Raw genomic sequence first — 14,161 nt, forward strand, 5'->3', positions numbered from 1 at the left:
TGTGAACCTCGACTAAAAGGAACGGGGGGGGGGGGGGACAGTGAGGAAAAACAGGACCAACTGAGAGGCCAGAACGGAGAATCCTGACGTCGCTTAACGCCACCCCGATTTTTTTTGTCACGTGCTTGTGAATATTCGCCTTCATCCGGGTCAATACCGTTGAGGATTGCGTAACTCACATGTGAGAGGCCAACATGTGCCAATGTTGACCTGATAACGGCCCAACGATTGACAAAGGGAAAAAAAAAACCACAACCGTCCATATCACGCTTTCTCCCACCATCCTCCCTTGCCTCACATCCATCAAGTACCTTGAAGGTAAATCTGGTTTGGAGTCTCCAGTGCAGCCACCTAATTGCCCCCGTTGACTCAATCTTGCGTTCATGAAAATGGGAAGCAGGCCTCTTTCGGGAGCAGCTGTTCGCCGAGAGGTTGGCGGCGCCCCGGGAGGAAAACCAACTGTCCCCCGCGGTGATTGATGGAACCGCCACTTTCCTCTAAGGAGTTCAACTTGTTATCCTCCGATGACCGGCGTCACTGATGATGTCATCGTTATCTTTTAGCAAACTAATAATAAGACGATTGGGATGGAGTTCAAATGACTTTACACTGAATCTGGAAGCAATCCAAAGTCTGTGTGCGGACACAATGTCCTGATTTTCACGCGGGCCAAGAGCCGAGCTGCCGCCGCCGAGCGAGCGGTTTCGTCATAAAACACCCCCAGAAGAGAATCCACTGATTAAGCGCAGATCCGCCAGAAACAATAGACCCAAGAGAAGAGGGGGGGGGAAAAAGCAGACGGTTGATAAAATGAAGTTTTGGAATCAAGGGGCCTGCTTGACATGGAGCTGATTGAGTTGTGCAAGTCCTCGGGCGTGGAATTCATCTGGCGATGCGAAAAACATGAAGTGCAACCTCAGGGATGTGCGGTGAGGGGGAGAGAAAAAAAAAAATCATTTCCACATTTCGTCAGATGCCCGCCAACTCAAATCGGGACTCAGATTACACATTTTTGCCACAAAAAAGTATTAATGTTTTTTTGTTTTTTTCAAGATGGTGGTCTATGTCGCTGGGTGGCTCGTCATTAGTGTCACAGGCCATCACCTTCAGCTCGGATTAAATGACCTTAAAGCCAAAGCAACGTCCCAGACTGAAGTCCGGGCGACAGGATTTGGTCTAAATTAGCGTGTGATAGTGCTTTAATGCCTCTGGCTTCTTTTTTTTTTTCATTTTGGCCATGTGAACGTCGCGGCCGGCCAATACAAACTGGATCGGGTTCACGCTTGCGTCACTAATGGATGTTATTGTTGAGTAATGTGAGAATTCACTGCCAGGACTGGTGGAATTCTGGGACCGCCCACATTTTGACACCCACACGGTAAATAAAAATGCTTGGAATACATCGAAGTAGTAATCTTTTATGATAATATCTTCAAACGTAGTTTGATCTGCAATAAACAGTCTTAAGTGTTATAAATAGAACAAAGTTTGAAGAACAATCGCAGGCGCTATCTATCGTCTATTTGGACTCTGTGGTCTTCCAAAGGAGGCCAAAACCAAAGCTTTATCTCGGGATCCGAGAAGCCGAGGCTCAAAGCGGCCGCCTCAGACAAAATGCAGGTCGATGGGAAGTTGATATGATCTATCTCCCATCTGACAAGTGACACCCGCTCTCCAAAATACTTAGTGGCTCTGGGAGACACGGAAGTGAGCTCGGCCAGAAGACCTTCGCAGCAGATCAAGAGAGTGGCACGCTAATAGCAACAATCTGGCTCGGCAGAATTCATACCCAGCAATTTTCCCGCGGAGAATTTACGGAAGGTCGTTTCCACACTGGGGGGTCAAAGATAAACACCGTTGGTACGCAGCGAGCGAGTTCACCAGGAGTTCGGGGAAGCCAGGCGTCGTTTTGGCAATTAGCTCGGCTCTCGGACTTTGACGTCAACGTTAGCAACATTAGCTTCGTGTTTCTTGTACGTTGAAGAAAATGTACAGAGCAAAAAAAATCAAGCGTTTCGAGTACAGTGGCTTCTTCGTGCTGACACCTTGACTTAGTGCATCGTCCTTAATCGGTTAAAGGTTAAGGACGAGGAGGAAAAAGCGGACTTCCTTTCTGTCTGTCAGATGTTTTCTTCATTTCGCAGCTTGAAGCCAGATGGAAGCGGTTTGTTACGCAGCCTGACAAATTCCCAGAGAAGAGAGGAAAGCTTTTCCCTGCGCATCTTTAGTTCACCAAAATGTGGGCCCGAGGAGGGTGGCGGAACGTCCAGACGTGATGGCGAGTATGTAGCAAGGAGTTCAAAGGGCAAAGATGCCAGACGAGGCATGGGCGACAGCAAAGGGCGGCTTGGTGGGGGGGCAGGGGAGGTTGCGCCGTTGTGGGAAGTGGACGGGGAACAGAGCCTGGGACAGATTTACCCTTGGAAGGCAATCAATCTTTTCCGAAAATTCAGAGGCCGGACTGTGTATCGGGCAGCGAAAATCACATTGAGAGATCAACCTTCTAACGTCTTATATCTTTTGGTTTCAAGCTTCTCCCTTCCTGACTGATTGTTCCATCTCGACTTTGAAGCCAATTATGGATAATAGCTGGTGCTCAAGGTGTATGTTTGAACTCTCTCCTGCGACATATGGCTGCAATTTCTGCACTGAAAGTGGGGGGCATATAGGATGTACTGAGGATTGTAGGGTAGGGGGGGGTACATTTAGTAGTGGTGGTAGCACGCATGCAAGCCTGCCTTGGAAAAGTAAAGACGGTTTGATGTGCAGATGGCCAGATGACAGCCCTGTTTCGCCTCAGCCTCAATACAATGTGGCGTCCCGCCTGGAAGCGTCTCGAATCATTTGACATTTATATTTGTGCCACCGCATTCACAGAATCATTTTTTATTTAATATGCTATGGGAGATGGCAAATGGTGGCTGGGGAACCATTTCTGGACTTTGGGGGCGAATAAGTAGCACATGACATGTTCTTACCGTGCTTCTGTGGGCTTTCTCCAAATATGCCGGCTTCCTCTGGTTCTGTGACTGGCAGGCGCCTCAGTGTCATGCATTAACCTAATAAAAAAAAAAAAGGGGAATATGGTCAAATGATTGTATAGACAATAATAACTTTTTCTTTTTTAAACACGCTTCTTTCTCTTTGCTATCAATCACAAAATCTTTCGTTGAAATAAAAATCATACTATTGTCATTCTCACATTAAGAACATCCGGAAAGACATAAATGTTTATATTAGGCACACGGAGCTGGAAAGGTCTGTGAGAATTGTGAGGCCTGAGGAAAAAGAGGAAGAAAAAAAAACCTGGCAGCGCTTCACACGGTATTCCATCCAAAAGCACAAATCTGTTTTATTGCAGGCTTCTTTCTGCCATACTGACAAACGTATGAGTCAGATTAAAAATAATATATATGTCGTAAAAGGGAGGGGGGGGGGGGGGGGCATAACTGTGCTGCCAACAAAAGTGGCAGTTTCAGTCAGTATAAGACACACAAAATAAATAAATCTTGATGGTTTTTAAACATTTTGGGCTCCAATCCTGAAAGGTCCCGCCGGCATTTCTGGCTTCTTCCTGTCATCCCATCATGCCGTCACCTGATCCCTAAACGTACGGATGGCGGCCTTGAAACGTTTGAGCGCTCTCTGTCACTCAATACAGTTGCAAAGCGCCGCTCTCTCGTTTCTACTTCAACCACTCCAACTTTTAAGCCCACTTGTTGCGAATTCTCCCGCAGGTGTTTGGCTTCGACTCGCATGTCTGTCAAGCGTCCTGGACACTAAGCAGATAGTCAACAAAAAAAAAAAGCTTAAAGTTGTATCATGCCACTCACAGTTCACATTTACTGTCAAACTAAGCAAGAAAAAAAAAAAACTGCACAATGTGCCGGTACTTAAAACAACAGCCCGCTAACATGCTAACAGTTAGCATCTATTCTTATACTAAATTTACAAAGTTGACCCACAGCTTATGTAAGTGAAAAAAAAAGATTCCCTCTGAGTGTGTCTGGATAAACGATGCCTCGCTTTTCACACACGTAGCAAAAAAACCCAAAAAAGAATCTGAAAATGTTTTTGTTGCCGGGTGATAAATCTGCCAAGCGCTTCGCCGTGGGCTATTATTGCCAGGATGGATGCAAATTGTAGAGCAGCAGGATCATGTTTGGAGATGACGGCTGTTATCGTTTCAGTTATTGATGACTCTCTTAAATGAAACGGCGGTATGGAGGTGGGAGAACTGCGCCATTATCTTTTAGGAGCTTTTATTAAACCAATCCGCCCACTTCCAAAGTCACAAGTTATAGCAAAACAAACGCTCAAGTGGACACGGCTTTCGTCCAAGCACTTTGAATGGGAGAACCGGCCGCATCGCAAATTGTTTACTCATGCCTTGAAGTGGCGCTGGATAAACACGCACAGCATTTCTTCGACGCAAAGGCCAATGAAAGGAAAATATAGCAGCCGCAGCTGCGTTTTGTCATATCAAATTTTCTTTTTCATCTGCTTTGCACTTCATATTTTGGTAAAAAGAAAAACTTTTTGGAACAGTGTGTCTCCACATGAGGTTTTCATAATTTACTGTGCAATTGCCACCCCGAACAAAAATGGTATGAGTGTGTGGATTGCACAAGTGTGTTGCTCAAAGCCAGATAATCCGCTTGTCAAGTGACCGTAAACTCAGGAGTGTGTGGTCGCCGGCGTGGCTGCTACGTCTGCGCTTGTGATGTGTGACATTCCTGCCATACCAGACCATCACGCAGGTCAAAAAAAAAAAAGTGGTAAGGATGCGATGGAAGGCCTGTCAGAACAATTGTGGAAAAAATAATTACCTTGATTGATCATCGGTTACAAGGCTTGGCAAATTTTAAAAAACACAAATATTGCAATAGAGTCCAATTCAATCATTTATTACTTTATATACATATGGAATGTTATGGGTCACAAGACTAAAAAATATACACTGTATATACATGAAGCAATGTTAAGCTACTTTTGAGTTATGATGCAAAATCCCCATTACCCATAATGCACCAGCCATCATATCCCTTTCCTTGCTTTTACAGCCACGTCGTAAATGTTTTTTAAAATCAAAACTATTAAAAAAAATAACTCCCTTATGCTTTCAGAGGACTTTTTAGTTTTTCCAAGTTAGTATTGTGTTTTGTTTTTTTACTGGCCCCGGTCGTTCTATTCCACATTTCAATAAAAATTGCGCGCCATCTGGGATTTTCGTTTTGAGAGATCTTCCTCCCTTCGAGCCTGTCCGCACTTCATCAGGACACAAGCAGCAGGCCTCTGTCGAACGCATCCTCGCAAAACCCGCATAAACAACATCATGTCATTTTATTCGGGCAGATTTTCCGGAGGCACACGACTTCCTCCGACAAGTCACCGCTAATGAGCCACCAAAAACACTCAAGAAGAAAAAAAAAAGGCTCGTTCGCAGCGCACGCAACACCTCCGGCGTGTCGGCGGAAATCCAGTCATTCCCCTTTGACGCGCGCGAGAGGAAACTCAGCCAATGTGTGGACAATTAACAAGTTGGCTAGTAGGGTCCACCATGTTCGCAGGATAAGGAAAATAAATTTGCATCGTCGTCAATTAAGTCCCCGTATATCGCACAATCGGCATAAATCAATTTTCTTCGTAAAAGTGCATTACAATAAAAAGAGGCGAGCTTTTATTTCCCCACAGCTCCATCTGATTGGCCCATTTTACCATCATGAATCCATCTGACCCGCAGAATCGAATCCCGTCATTCTTTCAGTCCATGTGCAAATCAAACAAACCAGTGGCGATGGCAGCTGTGGTTTAACGTCACGGGAGAACAATGCAAACCTTTTTTTTTTTTTTTTTTACTGTGTAGTGTGCGGTGCACATTCTCAGCCTGCTACATCACGCTGAGTAGCTAGATCAATGTGCGCCGCAGTCATCATGACATGCAGATGATGACACCGCAACCGATTCGTATCTTGCGACATTAGAAGGCTTGTGCGTTGGGAAGTTCAGAGGTCAGCGTTTGAGGTTATGACCCAGTCATGTCACGCCCTAATTGTGATTGTCATGTTGATGTTAAGAAGCGAGAGTGGGGAAAATGAGCACGCTAACGCTAATTCCACCCGATGCCTTGCCGTTTGTGCGCGTCGTGGGTGCGATACGTGTGATATCCGACCCCACGGTAAACAGATACTATTGTCTAAGTCGCCGCTCCGGTCGGCGTTAGGATCGCCGCGGTGACAACAAATCGGTGTGGCGCAAACAGAGCGAGGTTTTGCAACGCCGCGATCGCGACTTCAAAACTGCGTGCGGAGGACTTATTTTACCGAGCAGCCCTCCTCGTCCCCGCTATTGGAATTTACAGTCCGATGGGCCTGCCCGCTAATAAAACACATGTGGACTTGTAGAGGAATGGGGAGGGATGGGAGGTTGGAAGGGGGAGGCCCAGAACAGCCTCTCTCTGTATGCGAGCACTTAGAGCACAAACACACACAAACACACATTCAATCTTGTGTACATATTCGCTTACATATACACTTATTATACTTGTGTACAAGCTTAGTGCACATTCCTCCCGCTGCTTATTATTGTATCCCGCGAGTACACGGTATACATTAAATGAGTGTGTGCCGAGAACACGGGCCAAAATTTGTAACTCATTGGTTGTAATTTATCTATTGGTTCAGTGTCCAGAGACTTTTAAGAGTCCCAATAAACACTCACATGTGCCAATTATTGCAGCTTTTAATTGGACCAATATGATTTTGCAGAGACCAAGTACAGGTCCGGGAACCTCAGGTTGAGAACCCCAGGTCCAACCGTGCCATCATCCACTTGTATGATAGAAAAAAAATCCAAACTATGCCCAGCAAGATACATTGTGGTTATCTCATAAAAAGCTTCCCAGGGATCTGCTGAAGGCTAATTTGTAAGACATGGCGGAAAAGGCGCACACGTGTGCTTCATTTAAAGTTCAGACGAGCGCAAGAACGTTTTCAAAGCAGATTGCACCATTACTAAATATTTGACCCGGATTTGCCCCAACATTTTCTGGTAAACTCGACTTGCTGTCATCTGTGATCACATTTTGACAAATGGTTGAATCCCACAATCACGTGACAGAGGAGACAATTCGTCTATTGTTCTCAAACTGTCCCGCATCATATGGCCGTACAGACGGACAAGTGGGGTGGGTTGAGAGTGGGGTCAAATTAAGGTCAAATCGCAGTCTGTATATTAATTATTCGGATAAAGGCAGATAATAAAAGAACGCCAATGCACATTGTCCATATATGGACCGTTTCCTGTCAAGTTCTCAGAACGATGATTTCATCCTGAGTTCCTGCCCGCCCGCGGCGTGGGTCACACACTGCCTCAGTGTCAATAATATGCAGCCTACATACATAATTGATCCGTTTCCATGGTGACGCAGAGGAGGCACTGACCTGATGAGCTTCAAGGATTGCCGGATAAACCCGTCACCCTTGGCCTCGTTTTCATTTCAAAATGACACTTGGGTTGAATATTACGGGATGTATTTCAAAGCTGAGCAATATATGGAATAAAAAAAAAAATATCGGGGTGATGGCACGTGCGATATACGAATTTGACAAAATATAGCCTCCCCTTTGCGTGCTTCTGGGAATACTACAAACATTATTTTTAAGCGACAGTATTCACGCCTGGTCCATAAATGCAGAGTCGGGTCGGGTCGATCAAGCGAACGAGGTTAATCGAGCCGGCTTGATTGAGCCGACCGGCTATTCTCAGCTGGATTACATTTTGCGCAGTTAAACACGTTTGAATAAACAGAAAATAGATCATTTCGAGAGCGTGAATGAAAGCATACATAGATACACGGGAACACGCAAGCCTTGGGCCATGAGCTGCTACTGTGCGCTTGGCCTGCAATCAGGTTCTATTGTGAGTCAATGGACTGTGAATAACAAGCATGGGCGTTGCAACGCGGGATGATCTGAGGTAAACAAAAGGACGAAGATGGTACCAGGGACAAACGCAACGTGGCAAAGAGGTCAAAAACGGGACAGATTATCTTTGGCTTTTACGTCGAGCCCCCCAAAAAGTCACTCATGCAAGGTTGGAGGTCGTGAAACTGTCCAAGTTTGTGTTTTCTTCCGCCGAAGCCAACAGCAGCCGTGCCAGTGAGTGGATGAATAGTGTCTTTATTCACCTCCGATGGCTGTAACTTAAAAAAAAAAAAAATCCCCTCGGTGGTCTGGTTTTAAGTCAAAGTGAATTACCGAATTATTTACACATCAAAAAGGGGGGGAGGGCTTCTCCTCAAGTTATAAACGAAATTTGGAAGGAGCCCATTGACAACATTAGAAGGCCCCTAATGTGATTAGCAAACGGCCGCTCAACTGCAGATGTGCGATTGCGACATAATCCAACATGATGCATGGTTTTGCGTCGATAGGGGTCTTCCCATCCATCAAACTAACAGACTACCTTTTTTTTTTTTTTTTTGCGTTTTCCTTTCAAATTGCGCTCGTAAATGAATTTGCAAACAAGCGTCCCCCTGTTGTGTTTCAAGGTCATCCAAAATAAATAAGTCTTGTTTTGCAGGTCCGGTTGCTTATTAGACAAGAGTCATCCATCCATCCATCCATTTTCTGAACCGCTTAGTCCCCACGGGGGTCGCGGGAGTGCTGGAGCCTATCCCAGCCGTCAACGGGCAGTAGGCGGGGGACACCCTGAACCGGTTGCCAGCCGATCGCAGGGCACACAGAGACAAACAACCATTTGCACTCGCACTCACACCTAGGGACAATTTGGAGTCTCCAATCGGCCTACCAAGCATGTTTTTGGGATGTGGGAGGAAACCGGAGTGCCCGGAGAAAACCCACGCGGGCCCGGGGAGAACATGCAAACTCCACACAGGGAGGTCCGGAGGTGGAATCGAACCCGCACCCTCCTAACTGTGAGGCGGACGTGCTACCCAGTGCGCCACCGAGCCGCCGTAGACAAGAGTCATGTAAAAAAAAAAAAAGAATCTTGAAAATGCATTTTCCATACGAGCATGTGACCTTGCGTCAAGTCTGATACGAAGGTCGCCCGACGTCGCAGTCTCGGCTGTAGGTCCCCCTCAGGGTAGCCGACCTTTAACCCCACGTTAGTTTTGGGGTCAGTGGACCTTGACCTGGGTAGTCACAAAGGTGAGAGGGACCCCCAACTCCACAAACATTGGCCATTTAGGGGTACGGCGGCTTGTCACTGGGGTGGTATCCCCAGTTTTTATTTTTAATTTGTCCTGAGGGATAGCATAGATCGACTCCTACAATAACTCCACACAGTCTGCAAAAAAAAAAAAGAAAAGTCTTCCAAGATTGACTTTGAAGCCTTTTCCGCGAACATATTAAGTTTCCCCAGAGCCGCCAAGTCTAGCAGGCTCGGGTGATTTACTACGAAAGCCTTTGGTGTCACAAGTCAGCAAGGTGAAAGGACTGCACGTATCATTATAGCCAGCGAGACGCCCTACAAAAGTCATCCAAACGATAAGGAAATATGTAATTACACATTGTAGCTGCATTTCAGACCTCCCCATCATAGCACCCGAGGGAAGGCAAAAGATTCATCTGCTACTAATGAAGCTTATGTTAGGTTTATGCACAAACACAAAAAAAAAAAATCCCTGCATTGGGAAAACATTGTGGCCTGAAATCAAGCCTTTGTTTTGTTGTTGCAACAACAAAAGTTTGCCTTTGCCGTTTTTTTGTTGGAGCTGAAATCTCTCCCTTCGGTTATGGGCTCACTCTTTTGTATAGAACGACGGGCACGCTGCCGCCTTCGCTCTTGGACTTCACTTTTGGCACCGGAAATATGTCATTATGTATAATTGTTGTTTACACAAACGAACGACGCGACTCTGGCGACCGACCACTGTAAGCTATCAGGGCAAAAAAAAAAGATTGCTTTTATTTATTTGATAAGGATCAATCTTCGCTGAAGGTCAAACCGTACCGAATTAGTGCAGAGGAGGCTTTGAATTGCATTTGGGACTAAATTAAGAAAGCATCGGCAAGGGCATCTTCTGATATCTTTGTTCCCTGGGGGGACGGCGCTGAAGGTTTTATCTCGATTCCGGTCTCCCCTGCTGCTCCACACAGATGGTTAAGCTCTGTCAAGCGGCATGAAAGGTTGCTTTACCAAAAAAAGCACCTTTGTAAAAGTGGGAGAATTATACATTAAAGAAACACAAATATCCTTTTTTTTTTTGGTGGGATTATTTTCTGTAATTCTAACAGCACATACACTCACTGGCGAGTCAGCAAAACTTGGCTGCCGCGGCGACTGAACGATGCCAAGGCAGCAGCCTGCCGAGGCCGTAATGGTGAGTCACACCTAACAGGAACATAGCGAGATGCCATTCATCACACACACACACACACACACACTCTGGAAACACTGCAGAGCGCAGACACATCCTCAGATCACTTTATCTCCTCCATTGTTGCTTTAGAAAATATCCTTTATCCGCGTACTTCCCGCTTCGCCGTCTTTTTCTCATTGTTAAAGGCTTCAGAAATGTCCGACAACACGCCGATGGTGGGAAAGGAGGTCGGGAGAAGACGCCACGTAGTCTCCCGAGGATGGCTTTGTTGACATTCTTGCGTCGGCGGTGATGCCGCATTTTGGTTTATGGTGGTGCACAAATGTGTAAACAAGCATGTTTACGCCTATGGGCGACCCGATTTGCATTAAAAAAAGGACGGCCGGGTCGGATAACCTGACAACGCTACTTCGAGTCTAAACGACAAATCTGAATACGTATCGTTGGGAATCCAAGCTACTATGTTTCCATGGGTTGTGTAAAATCCAGGAAATGAAACAGACCCCCAGAGTTCTTTTCTGGTTGTCTCCTTAATGTAAACCTATTGTCCAGACAAATTCTTTGATATTCCCCGCTCTGCTTTTTGTCTCGCAACCACGCCGGAGGACAGAGACAAGCTGTGAACAATTGCCCGAGCTGCAGATCACATCTTTTCATCAAACCTTTTGGTATGGTACACGCCAGGCGAATTCTTGTGGCTTAAATAAAAGGAATGAGCGTATTATCTGCCCCCCCCCCTTTTCTGGTTTTCCACGCAAAACGGCGTACAGTAAGGTCGCTCGCTTCTCACAAGAAAGCAGTCCATCACCAGCGCGTATATCACAAGCGCCATTCTCCGAGGGCCTGCTCGCTGATTAAGCGCTGCGTATCGGCGGCGTGTGCATACATCATCTGAAACGCAACACGCTTATCAGAACGGGGTGGTTTGTTCTTTCGTGTCACATGTGTTTCTCATTGGGCTTCATTTGCTTATCGGAGCCAGGTTCCCACCTCGGGGGTTTACGTCAGGGGTGTCAACACCTTATACAGTATTAGCTGCACGACAAACTGATGAATAACTAGTTTTGAGATGAGTAAAAAAAAAAAAAAACATTCAGATATTTAAAAAAAGTGAAGACAATTTAATGCACAATCTGTCTTTGCGGGCTACATAAAATAGTGTGGCGGGCCGTATCTGGCCCCCGGGCCTCAGGTTTCACACCAATGGTTTACGTGCTAAAACATAGATGAGATAAGAAGGAACAACACCATCTTCTCACGTTACTGGATAGCGTCCAATGAAGGTTTGGAGCACGTCGCTTGAGACTTGAGACCAATAAGCCAATGAATGTCAACGGCGGCCGCTCAACAAACTACTTTTCTCTTATCAACCTGAAACAAAACCCGACAGCCCTTCCATCACTTTCTCATTCTATCCGTCTTTTTCTGGAAGTGCCTCGTGTTTGCTTTTCGGCTCACGTCTCCAAACACGACGCTGAGTACTCGTTTCAACCAAGAAATGATGTCATGTTTGTCAAAGACGCGAGCGGGCCGTTTATTGTGTCATTACATCTCGCTTTGCTAACATCTAGGGTAGGGTTAGGGTTAGGAGAGGTTTAAAAATTAGACAACGCCATATAGAGGAGGTTTAGTATTAACTTAAGAGTGAGGTCATCGCTTTTCAGATCTATAGGTGTAAAAAGGGAGCAGCTACTACACACAGACAGTAGGAAAGCTCGTTTCAAGTTCAACGGTCCCTAAAAAAAAAACCCACTGAGATGAAGTTTTGCCCTCAAATTCCAATTGTACCAGTTTGGCGGCAATATGAAATGAATCCTGAAGTTACGAGACAATCTCGTGCAAAATTAAAGTGCTCCCGCGTTTGGGATTTCACCGTTTTACAGTACAGCCCTGAGGGTGAAACTCCCCCACTCCCCTCCACACACACACACCGCAGATGGAAATGTAATTGCTTCGTGCAACCGTTTTTCGAAGTTTCAGCGGCGCTGACATGCAAGTTAATGCGAGTAGCACCTGCGTACGTGTTGGATAACAAACGCCGCTGTGCATGCTAGCACTTAAGAAACAACCACTATGAAGTTACACTATCCGGCCAAGATGGCACAAAGTATTGGACTCGGCGAGGAGACGGCACACCCACTTGACAGGATTAACGTTTAACTCGCTCTGTGCCACACATAGTTGTCTTTATAAAAAAAAAAATTTTAAAAAAAACGGCGTGCCGAGGCATCAGGAAGCTGTGTGCACATTCGAGTGTGCCTCCTGGGGGGTGGAACACTAACTGTTGATTTACCTCATTCAACAATTACCTCTCCGAGGTGGCAAGAATTCCAAAAATGAAGAACGTCTCGGCTGCACTCCATTCACCCGAAACGTTCCCACTCATAAAAATACCAGAATTAGTTGAATTAGTCGGCTAAGCTTCTCTTGTGTCGCGGCGTATCTGACCCTTAAAGGTCCACTTGTCACTCAGAGTTACGTGCATCTCCGGAAAGTGACTCATGTTGAGCATGGAGGTAGAACAAAAGTTATTTGACGCAAAAATAAATGTGCTGTGGTCTGACCGAGTCCACATTTTCAAATGATTTTGAAAATAAATCAAAACATTTGATCTATGTGTACCTGCACATAAATCCAATTATTCCGATATCAACCCGAATTCATTACACATTGATGCTAGCAACATTAGCATTAACATGATAAAACGCTAGACTTGAACTTGCACGTTGGGCCTTCCACTCCATGTAACCGAATCTGCCCTGACTTGAGTGAGCCGACATATCTGATGACAAGTCGGCGATAACAGGTTGCTCACCCAATGCAGCCCCCCCCCCCATCCTTTGACTCGTCTTCCCTGTGGCTACCGTGGCGATGACATGGGATCGCAGGTAAGTAAACATGACGAGTGACGGCGAGTAAGCCAAAGTGGATCCTGCCGCTGCAGACTCAGCTTTTCCAAAATACCCGCGCTGGTATGACAAAGAAAGGACTATTGTTCACGTCTGTGCTTAGTCAGAGGATGATTCCGATGCATTTAGCGCCCCGGTTGCCGTTGCGGGGATCGGCTGGACCCACATTCCCACAGTATGATTGACATTTTTCCTCGGGGCCATGTCTGGAGCCACTTACCTCATTCTATCTGAGGGGGGGGGTTTGAAGCCGGGTTATTCGGGGTCACCGAGAAAGAGAAGAGGCATAAAGCCAAGCCCGAGGGAGGTCACGGCCAGAAACGGAAACTAATGTCTTCCCTTGCAGTGGGTTGAGTCACGTTGACTGATTTAGCGGCTAGCGAAATTAAAAGTAGCATTAATTATTCCGCAACGTTGATTTAATTCATTAGCCGACACTGTACGTGTGTGCCCTTTTCGGGACCTCAAAACATTATGCTACATTTATCTTTGACGACACAATGTAAAATCTTGGAAATGTTTCAAGTACAGACGGCAATATTGTCAAAACAGAAGCTCCTCAGGTATGAAACAATAACGGCGACACGTGTATGTTGAAAAGTTCACGCTGACCAACGATGACAGCAACGTGACGGATGAGCCCGGCGTGGCTAAAAGATAAAATCGCCCAGCGTCGTCTCCCTGCGAGTTGATAGAAAAGATAAGCTTTCATTGCCGCTGACATCCGAGCTGCCATCACAAAGTGCGTTGGCCCACATCAATGCGGCTTGTTTTCAAAGCGCTGCTAAGTAAATAAAAAACGCGCAGGCAAGTGCGATGCGCTCGCCTCGAAACCGGGCCGTGTTTTCGCTCGCAGGATTTACTGACCCGGGGTGGGCCCCCCATTTGGTTCTCCCCATGCCGC

At 46.1% G+C, this 14,161-nt stretch overlaps 1 protein-coding gene across 1 annotated transcript in view; it reads left to right on the forward strand.

The window, feature by feature from the left end:
* The window catches only part of LOC119117540, a 135,310-nt gene that overhangs the window by 11,355 nt on the left and 109,794 nt on the right, over window positions 1-14,161 (forward strand). The gene's annotated exons all lie outside the window — the stretch shown is intronic.

The sequence above is a fragment of the Syngnathus acus genome, chromosome 23 (assembly GCF_901709675.1).
Source record: "Syngnathus acus chromosome 23, fSynAcu1.2, whole genome shotgun sequence".
NCBI classification, from domain to species: Eukaryota; Metazoa; Chordata; class Actinopteri; order Syngnathiformes; family Syngnathidae; genus Syngnathus; species Syngnathus acus.